We start from the raw sequence: 16,570 nt of genomic DNA, 5'->3' as shown, positions 1-16,570 counted from the left end.
TAGAGAAAAGTAGAGAAACGGAAACAGAATGTATAATATATAATAGATATTGGACCAAATTTAACACCTTAGTGAGAATTTAATCTTTGAAGTTTTAAATGATAACAAGATTCATATTCCTACATGGGGACAGACATTATAATATTACTATTGTTTAAGTTAAAGATATAATACTATTGCATATGTTAAAGATATGCAACAATTATAATGGAGTTATTTAGAAGTCAAATATGGATGTTAAATATAGTGAACAAGAAATAAGATATTAAAGTAATTAAGTGGGTAGTTCATGGATTTTTACGAAGTCCTAGCGCCTGCTGTTGCATGAGTGCACTCCCAATGCTGGGTTGCACAAGGAAAGGAATTTGTTGTTAACTTCAATGCCAAACAGATATGTGGATGATCCACTGTGGTGACCCCTATAACGGGAGAAGCCGGAAGAAAGAGAGAATGAAAGAGAAAGAGGATGGGTCGTCAGAATGAATTTTGAAAAAAATATAATTATAATGATAAAATAATAATGTACATAACAAAAGTAAATGTATAATTATTACTACGGTGGAAGAGATAGTGACTGCTTTAGACTGAGCAAATAGTTTTAGGATATTTAGAACAAAGACAAGGTTTGAATATTGATATTAACTGAAATTAGTTCTAATATAAATATTAAGATATGCAGCAAAGTGATCAAAATGCAGGAACAGCTGTTAATAGCCTACTAATAAAAGTTGCAGGCAAGATGTGATAAATGAAATTAATATTTTTCATGTTACAGCTATTTAACAAACTGAAAATCAACAAGTACTGCATACAGAGTGACTGTAAGACATGTCTGAATAAGCTTACATGGAGATTAGCCATTTACAGATGTAAAAGTATTAATAAAAGTGAGGATAGTTGACTAAGAAACTTGGAGTTATTAGAACATTTCCTCTGATTTAAAAGGAATTTGATCCTTGCTATAAAAAACAAGGTGACAAATGAAATTGAAATTAACAATAAAAGTATGATTAAGATAAAGAAAAGCTTCTTAAGTTAGAGATAACTAGAGAGGTATTATCAGGACTGAGGTTAATTTAATGATGAATTGAAAAAGAAGATTGTCAACAAACAATGAGAGAACCTAGTGTGTTGTTGTCTGCCGGGACTGTAGGATGAGTTATCCTCAAAGTAATAATGAATGACCCAGTGACTATCGGCGAGCACATGGATGCATAGGACTGTTTATGTACCAGGGTTGCTGTGGACTAAATGCGATGAATGTTTGAAAGACATTAACCAAAGTAATTTGCTGGTATATGGTAGGCAATAGGCATATAATTTGGGGCATGGACCTTTGGTGATTTAACCATTTAAGGCAAAAGTACGGAACAAAGGTGTACAAAGAAATCAGACTTGGAAACAGCTGAGTATTTCTAGCGTCGTAAATATGGTCATAATGTATTGAGATAAATACAAATGACGTAGAAAGCAAGTGGCTGCTGGTTTTGTCCCAGGAGACTTGGGAGAAAACTAGAGAGCCTAAAATCTTGCTTTGAAGAAGGAAATATTCCAACCAAAGTGAGAAATGGTTAATGGAAACACTATTTACAATATAGCGTAAGAATGTATCACAATAAAAAATCTCCCAAAAAGGGGGAATGTGATTTAAAAAGAAAAAGAAAGAAAAAAAAAAATCCCAAATACATGATTGAAAGGCAGAGCTGATCCTGTGTGCCAGTGAACTTCTGGAAGGGGGAGAGCCTGCTAGCAGAGGTTCACTCAGCACGACCGGCTGGTCTTCAAGGAAATAGTGAACAGGACCACCAGCAAAGCACCTCGAGTGCCTGTGCCAAGAGAAAGAGCTGGCACAAGATTAACAAAACAGTAAAATATTAAAAGTTTTTGATGTGGGTAGAATGATACTTTGGAATTTACTTATCAAAAACAATTAAAGTAAATAGTCCAAAAAGAGGAAGAATAATGCTGAAATATAGAAAAATCCTGCTAATATAAATCAATTGCTGTGGGTAAATGATAATTATTGATTGTTTAAATTATTATGGATGTAGCAGCAATTTGGCATTTTGTTGATTTTACTGTAGCCTAACTGTACAAGCGCTTTAAGTGAACTAAAGCTTTTTGGGAGCAAAAGAAAGCAGGAAGTTGAACTATAAAGCTAATGTGGAAAATCTACAAGCATAAAATATAGAAAGTGGAAAAATATATTTAATAGTACATAAAGGAAGAACATTTGAATAGTGCATTATGGAACTACTGAAATTATGGGATTCTCATATCTGCATAATCTTGCCTGATGAATCCACTGTATAAAGCACTAGAGAATAGGTGAAGTAAATTAGGGTCAAAAATTGGAGAAAAAACCCCAATGATATTAATATTACAAACGAAAAGAACAAGATGGTTTAAAGTGAATGTCCTGATAGAAATATTTAATAGGAAGGTAAACGGAGATTATTCACTATAAGGTGAATCTGCATCTACCCTAAAGGAACATTACAGGAAATTAAGATTTTGACGATAAGAGAGAAAAGTATACATTTGGTTAGAACTGGGATATTTGGGGAGAATGGAAAGACATCTGTAAACACTGCAACAGTATTAGTCAGTCTTAGCAACGTTTAAGAAGAACATTCATGGACAAATTAAATATGAATTGTGTAAGAATGTAATTTAGAAAATGGCATAGAAGCAAATTCTAAAAGTCTTAATACAGTTATGGAGACTTATTTGGTGATAATGAAATTAATATTTTGAAAACTATTAAATAATGTGAAGAATAGTGAAGAATATTTTAGCATTGGCTAGAAGGAAAAATAACCAAGAGATAATGGTAATATAAGATAAAGTAATACATGGATAGGAGGCTAATTCCTTCTACTTGTAGTAAGAGTGAGAAATAAATGATATAAAATGTGGGTTATTTTTAAACATCATCCTAAATATCATGATAAAATTAAAAATTAAAATAGACAGTATTTCTTTTTAGAGGAAAAAAAATAATATTGTGTGCATGTACTTGGAAGCAGAAACAAAGAGTGATATTAAATCACAAATACTAGCATATGGAGCATGTAGGCCAATAATATTTAATGAGAGTCACATAAAATAGATTAGGATTTTGCAGATATTGCAGTATCTGTTATATTAAAGCATTCTAATATGCAGAAAGAAGACTAGAAAGACTAGAAAAATTGGGAGAGAAACTGGACAAGGATGGTCAATCAACTTGTAGAAGAGTTGAGAAAACAACTTAAAGTTAATTTAGTATGTTTCCATAACAAACAAAAAGAAATGAATAATTGAAAATGAGCTCATTATGAATAATAGGTGCTAGTAGACATATTGTAATGTTGACCTGATTGACACTCCTGGATGCAGGCTTATCATGGAAGTGTTTGAGAACAGCAAGAGAGCAGATGAGGACAAACAAGCTCTCATTATGATCCATGCAAGAGCACCAAATGGCCTTGACTGAATCTGGAACCCTTTCAAAGAAGGGGGTGGAAATAGCAGAAGAAGTCCTACAGTATATAGTTTGTATATGCCTCTTATTCAGTCAAATAGACTGTAAAACAAGATAGACTGTAATAGCAAGAAACGGCCGCTCTGCATCCACCAGCACTGAGACCTTAGCTGGGGTCAGTTAAACCTTTTGGGAAATCCTGGTAAATATTATTACTTTATTATTTTAATGATTTATAATAAATAAATAAAATAAGAACCGTAGAACTAAAAGGACTATTATGAAGTGGGTGTTTGATATTGTAAACATAAAATGTAATATTTTATGTCATCTATAATGCCAGTTGTGTTTATGGTTTTTACTGACTGATAAATACATGATTTAAGAAAACGAAATATATTATTGTAAATGAATAAAGAATAATTTAATTGTATTATGTGAAAAGGTATTATACTATAGTAACAAACAAATCTGGGGTTAGAAAAGATTATACTTTAGATTTAACTAAGGAGACGTTTAGGGTGAGAACTTCTGATAAAATGATTTAATTATTGGGTTAATTCTTGAGGATTTAAAATGTGTGTGATGCCACCAAATACTGATGTAACAAAGTGTGAACCTTATTATAATGGGGATGTAAAGATAATTTATAGTAAGACATTACTGAAAATAATGTTGTTGTTTTGCTTTTGAAATATTTTTAAATCTTTATGAATTAAAGAATTCATTGGCTTCAGTGGACTTTGAATGTATATAATATATTAAGTAAATTAAAATATATGCTATGCTAATTGAAGAAGAAACTCTTGTGACCGTAGGACATGTTAAAAGATGAACTTGTAAATTTAATTTAAAATATAAGAGGTTTAAAGATGGACATTATTAACTTGAGAGATTGTTTATTTATGTTTGAAAATATATAGTGTTCTCAGATATTAAGGGAAACATTAGAAGGATTACTCTGGATACAAAGGTTTAATTACTGGATTGTTCTGATTATAGTAAATGTATGAAATGTAACCATAATTAAATAATTGTAGGATGCAACAATTACTAAAAAAGGGTTTTGTTATATTTGATGGTACAATAATGATATCTGAGAATCTGTTAATGCTTAAGAAATGATGTATTTAGTGTAAGATATTTGAATGAGAAAATGAGTTGCATGACAATATTTGACCCTGAGGTTTGGAACTGGACGTTTACAAGCAATAATAATAAAAAAGAAACCTTGTGCACTGTTTGAACATTGAATAAATTTCAAGACTGGTACAAACCAAGGGGGATGTTTAAACTAGTAGTTGGGGCAAGAAAACCCATCATACCCCAGAGATACTAACTTTGTGCCCTAAAGACCCTAGGAGATGTCAGCGGCTCACGTTTCCACGTTTCACCTGGAAGCGCATCCACTAGCTGGGCTAGGGGAGGAGCCGCGCCTCTAAGGGGAGACCGGGTGCTTGAAGTACTGGATTCTTTTTGAGATCTAAATTGGCCTAATATATGATAAACAAGCAGAGCACAAAGTTTTGCCCCTTGATAAATAAATAATTTTAATACAATTACAAAAGAAATATAATTGATTATTTCTGTTATGGGAACCAGAAAACAAAACTGGGTGAAATATTGTATGAACTGTAACAACCCAATCTATTTAAGAATGATGGACAAATGTCCATGTTATTGGTAAAGTTTGATGAAGTGAACAAAGTCTGTGCTACAATTATGAGAAGGAAGGATAAAGAGTCAGGATAATTGCATGAAGGGGGTGTTGTATAATATCAAGAAAATGCAATTACCTGCCTCCTTATTTATTATAGATGCCTTTTTGTTACACATATTTAGCCAGTGTAATGCATTGCATTCAATGTTGTTATTTATTTTGTTTGTAAAAGATGGCTTATATTGTTTTGGCATAGATGTACAGTAATTGGTTATGTATATGTGACTGTGCCAACCCATGTTAAGAGGAGCAGAAAATTGCGATTATGTGTGTGCGCTAGAGGACTCCTACAACTTTAAATGAACTCAGCCATCTTAGCTGAGTTTACTGTAGTTCAAGGACATGAAGAGGTGGACCGCTTGCACCTGACTGGAGAAGGATCTGGGAAACTTTGGAGGAGTGTCAACCAAATGCCAGTTGTAAACAAGGAGTATAAAAGACTGATGAACGGACTGTCTCTTGGGATACTGATACGCCAGTGCCCCCGACGCCTAGAAGCCCAGAGCTGAGGACAAGAAACCCCAAGCAGAAGATAAGAAGCCCAGAGCTTACTACACCTTTGTTTCAAAACATGACTATTGTATTTTATACTTAAACGATTAAGTTGTATTCGCCTTTTGTATTTTTGTTTATTATAAAAAGAAAAGTAACCAATTAAAAGAAATTTAACTGATTACAAAATCTGCCTACTGAGACTTAGATTTATGATGCTGGAAGACTATTAATGAGAACATACCACAGAGGAGTCTTCTGACCAAATTACCTTTTGAACGCTTACGGTTTAGGTCAGATTTGACTTTCTTTACCTTACCTGAGAATAATAAATAAATAGGTAAAAGGTGTTAAGAGTAAAGTACACACCGTAAAACAATATATAGGCCTATATGATCCGAAGTAACTAGCTACTTGAGTAGTTTTTTCATTGGATACTTTTTTACTCTTATTCAAGTAACTATTAAGATTATTACTTTTACTTTTACTTTGAGTAAATATTTCTATAAGTACTTGTACTTAAAAGACAGTGAATACTATTACGGAGTCAGATGATGGCTAAGAGCTAAGCTAAAGCTAACACCACACCGGCTCTCTTTACCCAGCATTTTCCTTGCCAATGTACGGTCGCTGTTGAACAAAATGGAGGAGATTCGACTCAACATCACATACAGCAAGAGACGTTTGAACTGTAATGTCCTAATTTTCACGGAAACATGGTTAAACAGCGGAATACCGGACAACGCTATTGAGCTAGCGGGACGCCATACATTCCGGGCGGATAGAACATTAGATGGCTCCGGTAAGACCAGAGGTGGTGGATTGTGCATTTACATTAACAAAGCTTGGTGCACAAACTCTACTATTGTTGGGAGACATTGTTCAGCTAACCTTGAGTTTCTCATGGTTAAATGTAGACCGTTTTATCTACCGCGGGAGTTCACTTCCACTATTATATCAGCAGCCTATATTTCCCCGGATGCTGATGCCAAGCTTGCTATGAAAGAACTTCACGCAGCCATCAGTAAACAACAGACCGTTCACCCGGAAGCTGCGTTTATTGTTGCGGGTGATTTTAATCATTCAAACTTAAAGTCAGTGCTACCGAAATTTCACCAGCATGTTTCCTGTCACACCAGAGGAAACAAAACCTTAGACCATGTTTACACAAACATGGCTGGAGCTTACGTTGCGACACCCCTCCCCCACGTGGGACAGTAAGATCACCTTTCTTTGTTCCTCACCCCCAAATATGCACCTCTCATCAATCGTGTGAAGCCATCAGTGAAGACCATCAAGGTGTGGCCTGCGGGGGCAGATTTCTCACTCCAGGAAAGGTTTCTACACACAGACTGGAGTATGTTTGCTTCTCAAGCCACCAGTGGCTCTCACACGGACATTGACTGCTACACCTCCTCTGTACTGGATTATATTAATACCACCATTGACAGTGTTACAACCCAGAAGCAGATCACCACATACCCAAATCAGAAGCCATGGATGAACGGGGAAGTGCGACTCCTATTGAAGACACGCAATACTGCCTTCAGATCAGGAGATGCACAAGCCTATAGCACATCCAGAGCAAATCTGAAAAGGGGCATCAAAGAGGCCAAGCACTGCTACAAGCTTAAGATAGAGGGACACTTTTCCAACGCTGACCCTCGGCGCATGTGGCAGGGCATTCAGGCCATCAGTGACTACAAACCCACTCACTCCACCCCCGCAGCCACTGATGTCAACTTCCTGAACGAGCTAAATTACTTTTATGCTCGCTTTGAAAGAGACAACAGAGAAACTGCCACCAAGCTCAAATCCTCAGCTGACCACCCGCCGATCACACTCTCCTCCACAGATGTCTGCAATGCACTGAGCAGGATCAGCGCGCACAAGGCTGCTGGACCAGACAACATCCCTGGACGCGTACTCAGGGCATGTGTGGAGCAGCTCGCTGGGGTTTTTACAGACATTTTCAACCTGTCTCTTGCCCAAGCAGCTGTACCAACATGCTTTAAATGCACTTCCATTGTGCCAGTGCCAAAACACTCCAGCCGAAGTGCCTTAACGACTACCGCCCTGTAGCACTCACACCCATCGTAATGAAGTGCTTTGAGCGGCTGGTCCTGGCACACCTAAAAGACTCTCTACCATCCACATTGGATTCACACCAGTTTGCCTACCGTAGCAATAGGAGCACAGAGGATGCAGTTTCCATGGCACTGCACTCTGTGCTCACACATCTGGACAATAAGAACACTTATGCACGCATGCTGTTTGTTGACTTCAGCTCAGCATTCAACACTGTCATCCCAACTAAGTTAATAGCCAAACTTGGAGACCTGGGCATTAACACCTCCATGTGCAACTGGATTTTGGACTTTTTGACCAACAGACCCCAGAATGTTCGATCAGGCTCCAACTGCTCCACGTCCATCACACTCAACACTGGTGTACCACAGGGCTGTGTGCTAAGCCCGTTTCTCTACTCCCTCTTCACCTCCGACTGCAAGCCTGTGTACGGATCTAATACCATCGTCAAGTTTGCGGACGACACTACGGTGATTGGTCTCATCAGCAACAACGATGAGACTGCCTACAGGGAGGAGATCAAGCACCTGGCCACATGGTGCACTGAAAATAACCAGCTCCTCAACACCACCAAAACGAAGGAGCTCATCGTGGACTTCAGGAAAGTGTCAAGAGACACACACGACACCATCCACATCAATGGAATGGCTGTTGAGCGTGTCTCCAGTTTCAAGTTCCTGGGGACCCACATCTCGGCGGACATGTCCTGGACAACCAACACCTCCAGCCTGGTCAAGAAGGCTCACCAGCGCCTTTTCTTCCTGAGGACACTGAGGAAGAATCAGCTTTCCTCGACTATCCTGGTGAACTTCTATCGCTGTGCAATAGAAAGCATCCTGACCAACTGTGCTACAGTGTGGTATGGGAGCTGTTCTGTTGCAGAGCGCAAGGCACTGCAGCGGGTGGTGAAAACCGCCCAGCGCATCACTGGGACTCCACTACCTGCCATCGAGCACATCCAGAGGAAACGCTGTCTGCATCGAGCTCGCAGCATCCTTAAGGACTCCTCTCACCCAGCCCACAGACTGTTTTCTCTCCTGCCCTCCGGCAGGCGTTTCAGGTGCCTCCGGACCAGGACCAGCAGACTAAAGAACAGTTTTTTCCCCAGAGCTGTCTCTTTATTAAACTCTAACCCTCATTGATCCCACTCCCCTCATATACTGACTGACTCTCCTCTCCCTCCTCACACCTGCCTCCATTTTGTTATTTGCAATACTATAATGTTAATTTGCACTGCTGACTGTTACTATAGTAACAACTGTTTACATATGCATCTTGCACTACTTACCTACTTACCTTGACTGGAATATGCTCAATTTGCACTGCCGACTGTTATTTACAGTACCATTGTTTACATATACATTTGCAATACCGTACTTTAACTGTAATATGCAATTACTTTCCACTGCACTTTTACTCGGATAGCTTCTGTCCAAACTTTATTTGCACTACTTTAATTCCATTGTTATACTGCTCATCTTAGCCTAACTTATTACATATATCTATCTGTAAAACTCTGTTTATAGTAATAGCCATCTATATATTATGCTCACATTCTGTTTATAGTAACAGCCATCTGTATATATATTCATAGTACATATTCACCTGTATACTCTGTTTATAGTAATAACCATCTGTATATTATGTTCACTGTACATATCTATCTGTAAAAATTCTGTTTATAGTAATAGCCATCTGTATATTATATTCAGTACATATCTAGCTGTAAATACTGTTCACAGTAATAGTTATCTGTATATTATATTCATAGGACAAATCCATCTGTAAAATTCTGTTTATAATAGTATTTAACTCTATATTTATTCAGTACATATCCATGTCCTGCACTTATGGAACCACTGTATATCCTGCACTTGCTGCTATTGCACTTCTGGTTAGACCTAAACTGCATTTCGTTGCCTTGTACCTGTACTTGTGTAATGACAATAAAGTTGAATCTAATCTAATCTAATCTAATCCTCATCACAGGAGAGGGTGAGACATTAGAAAGAGCAAACCAGGACCACAACATCAAACTGAGAGCACTGCTGAACAGATGTAGAGAAAAAAACATCAAACTGAATGCAGAAAAGCTTAAACTGAGAAGGAGCAAGATTCCCTATATTGGACATTTACTTACTGCTGACGGGCTCAGAGTCGACCCCGAAAAGGCAAGAGCGGTCAGAGACATGCCACGTCCAACAGATGTTAAGGGTGTCCAAAGGTTCCTGGGCATGGTAAACTATCTCTCGAAATTCTGTGATCACCTGTCAGATGGCTGCGTGCAGGCTTGTGCAAAATTCAGAATTTCAGAATTGGCCTCCATTCAATTCATGAATTGGAATTTGAATTGAATTTACTCCGCCCCACAGGACGTTGAATTGAATTGGAATGGAATGACAGGAAGTGGAATTAAATTCATGGCAATTCAAAGAAATTCCACAGTCACACAACAGAAAGAATGTGTTGAGTCTCACATGCATTCAGTGTTAGGAAGGTTACTTTGGAAATGTTATTGCTTGCATAATAATATAATAATATTTGGCTGAGTAATGTAGCACATTAATATTACTGTTACTGTTTTGTTGTGAGTTAAAGGTGTGTATAACCCTTTATGAGCTATATGCCAGGCTCTTGCTGTGTTGCACTACAGTAATGTAATGAGTAGAGTAATGAGTTACTATCCATAGAGAATAACAAGTAAGGTAATGCATCATGGTATTTTTAAAAGTGAATAATGTGTATTACACGTTCTTGAGTAGTGACCCCAAGACTAGTTATATCAAATATCAGTTGCATAATACCATCAAGAGATGGTTTTCAAAATAGAAGACTGTCTGTCTGTTAACTTACTGGTAGATGCCTTTTGAAATTTGAAGTAGCCTTGACGGAGCCACAGACTGGAGCACTGCAGTGCTTGCATATGGCTCTGTGGTTTCCAGGTGTTCTTGATGGAATTGGTTCTTCAAAATGAACTAGTACAGATGACCTTTTATGCCTTCTATTATTTTCCATGTCGCTGTTGTTACAGGTGTCAAATCTATCAACCTTTGTGATCTGACGTTGTAAGGGACTTCTGAAACTTAAAAAGTCCAGTGTTGCCCATCAAATTGTGCTTTCAAACAAATGTCCACCTCAAATTGTTTAGCAACCATTTTAAATACTTGGTAAAGCATTCTGGGAAATGGAGTCATGTTCCACAAAATAATTACAATAAATCAAACTTAATTATTTGTTCTGTGACTACAGCTTTTAACATTCATTGCTGGGGGAAAACATATCCTTTTAATGTAATCTGCACAAGTAGTTCAAACTAATATCATTTATAATGCAATCATATCTGACTTATACTGTAAAGCTTCATTGTTAAACACTTCACTTAAAATATGTATATGAATTTATTAGATTTTTTATTGAATTGCAATTCTGCTTCCTTTAATTCAAATTCGAATTGTAATTCTAGATCCTGTTTTTGGCATAAATTCAAATTGAATTCAAATTCAAGAATTTAATTGGAATTAAGGAGTCATTCTCAATTCAATTCTGAATTGTGCACAAGCCTGGCTGCGAGTTATTGAGGTAGTTAACCCTCTGGGGTCAGAAAATGCGCCAGCGCGTTTTGCTTGATTTTTTTCACATAGCAGCAAAATAGACTTAAAATACTCCGTAATTTATGGTCATACATTTAGGGTCATTAAGAAATATGAAAAAAGAAACTGTTAACCCTCTGGGGACCAAGCTGTTTTTGGGGCCCTTGAGATGTTCTGACATGCTCTGACATTTGTGCTTTTTTCAGTTATTTATAAACATGTTAATGGCAAAGGTGTAAATTCACTCTATATAGCACAAACAGGGCTACCATAATATGCGAGCAACATGTATGTAGATGTTTGTATTTTTAAGAGAATAATGTTTATGCGTGGTTATTTAAAAAAATAAAAATGAAAGTTGCTGAAATAAGACCACAAAACTCATACAAAATATGTGCCCACAAGACTTTTGACTAATGGATGTTGTCCCTTTCAGTTCTAGCTTCAAAATTATGTGAAAATAGTCTTGCTTTATCGTTCACAAAAAAAAATACATTGATTTAAATGGTGTAAAACAGGTTTTGCTTGGAAAGCCAATATGCGAGGGGGAGGAGTAGTTTACACCTTAGTCCCACCCACTCTGCATAATGACTCTGCATAATTAAGCATTCATTCAGGTGTGACACTGACTGAGCCACAATGCAAGGACAAAAAAAATATATATTTTGAAGAAGACTTATATTGACCATTTAAGATTTTGCTTACATCTATCTTGTAAATATGTTTTGCTATTTTATTAAAAAGGTTACAATTACAACAATAATTACAATTTCAGCAATATTTCTGCAAAAAAGTACTCTTTCTTTGTAAAAAAAAAAAAAAAAAAAGATTATAGGCCTACATTTTATCATATGTATTCATTAGTTTGAATATAGCCAACATTGGAACATCTTAGTCTATGACTTTATTTTTGACAAAATAGTATTTTATATATATGAGCAGAAAAGCTTATTTGATGTGACAGTATATTCTACAGTAAAAACTGTACCCAAATCTAGTCAACAAAATGTTGTCTTTCATACTTCGCCTGACTGTAACGCAGTAACTGTAACTGTAAAAGCAGTTTATTCTTTCACACACAGACGCGCGATTCATATTTAGGCTAAACACTCTTTACAAATATGTACCCTTCATTCATCTCACAGAAACGCGATTCATATTTAGGCTAAACAGTCTTTACAAATATGTACCCTTCATTCATCTCACAGAAACGCTATTCATATTATAGAAACGCGATTCATCTTTTTGTTTACATAAGCCTACAACGTTATTCCATAACGTTATTCCACATTAACACTTGAGAAAGGATAACTTAGCCTACCTCACTCCTCAGCGGGATCTGCTCCTCATATCAGCACGGAAAATTTTCTCCATAAGGTAGGCTATATTATGCCTCTTTGTTTACAGCTGATGTGGGGGCGTTTCACAGACTGAAATGGTTCTCAGAATTTGCGTTTGAATAGCACGCGCTCTCCGGGGCGTGGTCAAATTACTTTTGAATGGCTCGTAATGAGCTCGACTGGAGTCGCTCTCTTTTTATACAGATTACAGAAGCTGATAATATTTGTTTTTTATATAAATTACTTCATTTAAAAGCTGCGATCTCAAGCTTTATGCCCGTGGGTCTGTTTGCCTGTTTGACTGAATTTCCGCGGAGTTATAGATATTTTTCGAACGCGTTTCAAATGGGAGTTTACTGACAGAGAGAAGGCAGAAATAGCATCATGTTAGTTTTTCTTTATTTGTCAAAAAGCAAAACACTTTATTTGTATTGTGAGTATACAGAAAAAAAATAGAAACTGAACAGGATCGATTGATGTATTACACGAAAATGAAAGATCAAAATTAACAGAGCATTTTGTGTTTATTTTTCATTGCTAAAAAAAAAAACGAGCAAAACGCGCGGGCGCGTTTTTGGTCCCCAGAGGGTTAAATGTCTACTTTTTTATGTGTCCACTTACAAGCGAAAAAAAAAACATTGTGCTTTTGTAAAATAAAGAAAATAAACAGGGTGTGCTTTCTGGCTCTCCATCACCATGAACTTTTTTTTTGGCGCACGTCTCTAAACTTACACAAAACTGAGCGAATACTATTCACCTAGGCATTAGCTATATATCTTTATAATCATTTAAGTGTGTACTTTTAAATGATCTAATTCAAAATTAAAACAATTATTCTCTGTTTATGTAATCTGTATGAAAAGAGAGGGATGTTGGTCGTTCTCATTACAGTTCATTACAACTGATTATCTGCTAATGTGACCACGCCCACGGGGAGCGCGCGCTATTCAAATGCAAATGATCTGAGGCAATCCATGCAAACATGTGAACGCCCACATCAGCTTGATAAAACACACCAAGTTTAATCAGATTAATGTACTTGTTTACGCCGTCTCGCGATGCTGTGAGGAATAATACTATCTTAATAATAATCCTGGAAAATTGACCTCAGAAGTGCTGGTAGTTTCATTTCAAGGAGCAACGGATCCAGCTGAGGAATAGGTAAGTTCCTTATTCTTAAAGTGCTTTTTCTAATCGCAATATGGAATAGTGTATGTAAACATAAAAAGACTGTTTAAATTTGAATCGTGTTTCTGTGTGTGAATGAATGAACAGCTTTTACCAAACTATATTGCTATACTGAGATGAGTAAAAATCGAAATAAAATGTCTCTGTATAAGCAACGTATTAAACTGCAAATGAACATTTATGCCCTAATATATCATAAAAACGATGTTACAGATGAAATATGAAAGACAACATTTCCTTGACCAGTTTTGGATAGATTATAAAGTTTTTACTGTAAAATAGACAACTGCCACATCAAATAAGCTTGTGTTCGCCAATTTCTGCTCATATGTTAAATATATATAGTATGTTTTGTCAAAAATAAAGTCATAAACTAAGATGTTATTATAGTGTTTGTTCCAATGTAGGCTGTATTCAAACTAATGAATCCTTAACTTTGAAATACGTATGATAAAATGTATACAAAGAAAGATTACACTTGAAATATTGTTACAATTTTAATTGCTGTTGTAATTGTAACCTTTTTAATAAAATAGCAAAAAATATATTTACAAGGTAGATGTAAACACAATCTTAAAAGGTCAATATAAGCCTTCTCATTAAATTACTTATTATTGATTTTTTTATTAGTGTAACATTTGGGGAGAGGATACATATTCCAAAACTTTCTGAAAATACAGTATGAGAATTAACAGCACAATTACTAGAAATGTTTACCTTGGATATTATACAATTTGCAAGCATACACAATTTGTGAAAAAAAAGAAAGAAAAATAATTCGAGATGTTTCCAACTGTGAACCTATTTATATATATATACATACACACACACACACACACACATATGTATATTTATTTTTGTCCTTGCATTCTTTCTTGTGGCTCAGTGACACACCTGAATGAAAGGCTCATTATGCGGCTCATTATGTGGGTCATTGTCTTCTCAGGTGTGAATCACGCCCCCGAGCATATTGCCTTTCCAAACAAAAAGTGTCTTACAAAATTTTAATCAATGTATTGTTTTATGTGAATGCTTAGGCAGGATGATTTTCAGATCATTTTGAAGCAAAAACTCTAGGTGACAACATCCATTAGTCAAAAGTCTTGTGGACACATATTTAGTATGTGTTTTGTGGCCTTATTTCAGAAACTTAAATTTTTTGTTTTTTCAATAACCATGCATAAACATTATTCTCTCAAAAATACAAACATGTACATACATGTTGCTCACATATTATGCTAGCCCTGTTTGTGCTAAAAAGAGTGTAATTACACCTTTGCCATTAATATGTTCATAAGCAACTGAAAAAAAGCACAAATGTCAGGGCATGTAAAAACATTTCAAGGACCCCAAAAACACCTCAGACCCCAGAGGGTTAACGAGCCAAAGAGAGCACATGTCACTCCTCTCCTCACAAAATGGCACTGGTTGCCAGTTGCCGCTCGCATCAAATTCAAGTCACTGACTTTGCCTACAGAACAACCCCTGGTTCGGCTCCCTTTTACTTAAACTCATTACTTCAGACTTCTGTGCCATCTAGAACTTGCGCTCTGCAAGCGAATGACGTCTTGTGGTGCCATCTCAAAGAGGCACAAAATCTCTTTCTCTGACCTTTACCATGACTGTTCCCTGCTGGTGGAATGATCTGCCTAATTCAACCAGAGCCTTGACAAGTCCATAGCCATTTTCAAGAAACGGCTGAAGACGCTTCTTTTTCTACAGTACTTGATTCAGTAATACTTATAAATACAGTAAAAAAAAAAAATTTAAAAAAAAATTGTCATGTACTGCGTTAGATTAAACTGAGAAGGGTCATAGCACTTGCATATTGTTGTCCTAATGTTAGTTTAACTGCTTCTATTGTTCTCATTTGTAAGTCGCTTTGGATAAAAGCGTCTGCTAAATGAATAAATGTAAATGTAAATGTAAAGAAAGACCTGCCGAGCGACACTGCGCACTACCACTTCAGCGGCTGTTCAGTAGGCGAGCCAGAACTCTAATGCCCATGCATGACAACCTGCTACAACCAGAGGTAATTCACTCACGACAAGGGCAGATTGAAAACAGAAACCGTCAGGCTGTATACTATAACAGACATGTTCAGGACCTAGATCCTCTAAAAGAAGGAGACAGAGTCCATGTCCAGCCAGGAGAGCCTAAGAAAACATGTAGAAAAGCGACAGTTGTGAAACCTGTGGACTACAGATCTTATGACGTCCAGCTTGACTCAGGGAACATTCTGAGGAGGAACCGCCGACACCTCAGGAAGGAAAAGGCCACAGTAATGGAACAAACCGAGACCAGACAGCCTGCAGAAGTACACAGAGACAGGGTGACAGGCTTAAACTCAAGCAAGGACACTTCTGTTGTTTCTACTACCAATATAGGAGTTTATTAACTGAAGGGAATATGTATTAGAATGCATTATGGAGACATTACAAATTCAGTTAAAGGGATGGTTCGGAGTAAAATCAACCTAGGTTCCTTTGCACCATGACCTCGAGCCAAACACCCCTCCAGAAGCCTTTTTTCCCTTGGTTGAACATTATTAAAGTTAAAGCTAATTTAGAGAAATCAGCCGAATGGCTTAGTACAGGCGCTAACGGATCCAAGGATGTATCTCGTAAATTACCCCACTAATAATGCCCAGAATGGTACCAAACTTCTACAGTAGTACAAATAGGTT

This window comes from Leuciscus leuciscus, assembly GCF_965113295.1.
Source record: "Leuciscus leuciscus genome assembly, chromosome: 7".
NCBI classification, from domain to species: Eukaryota; Metazoa; Chordata; class Actinopteri; order Cypriniformes; family Leuciscidae; genus Leuciscus; species Leuciscus leuciscus.
This window is presented reverse-complemented; position numbering follows the sequence as displayed.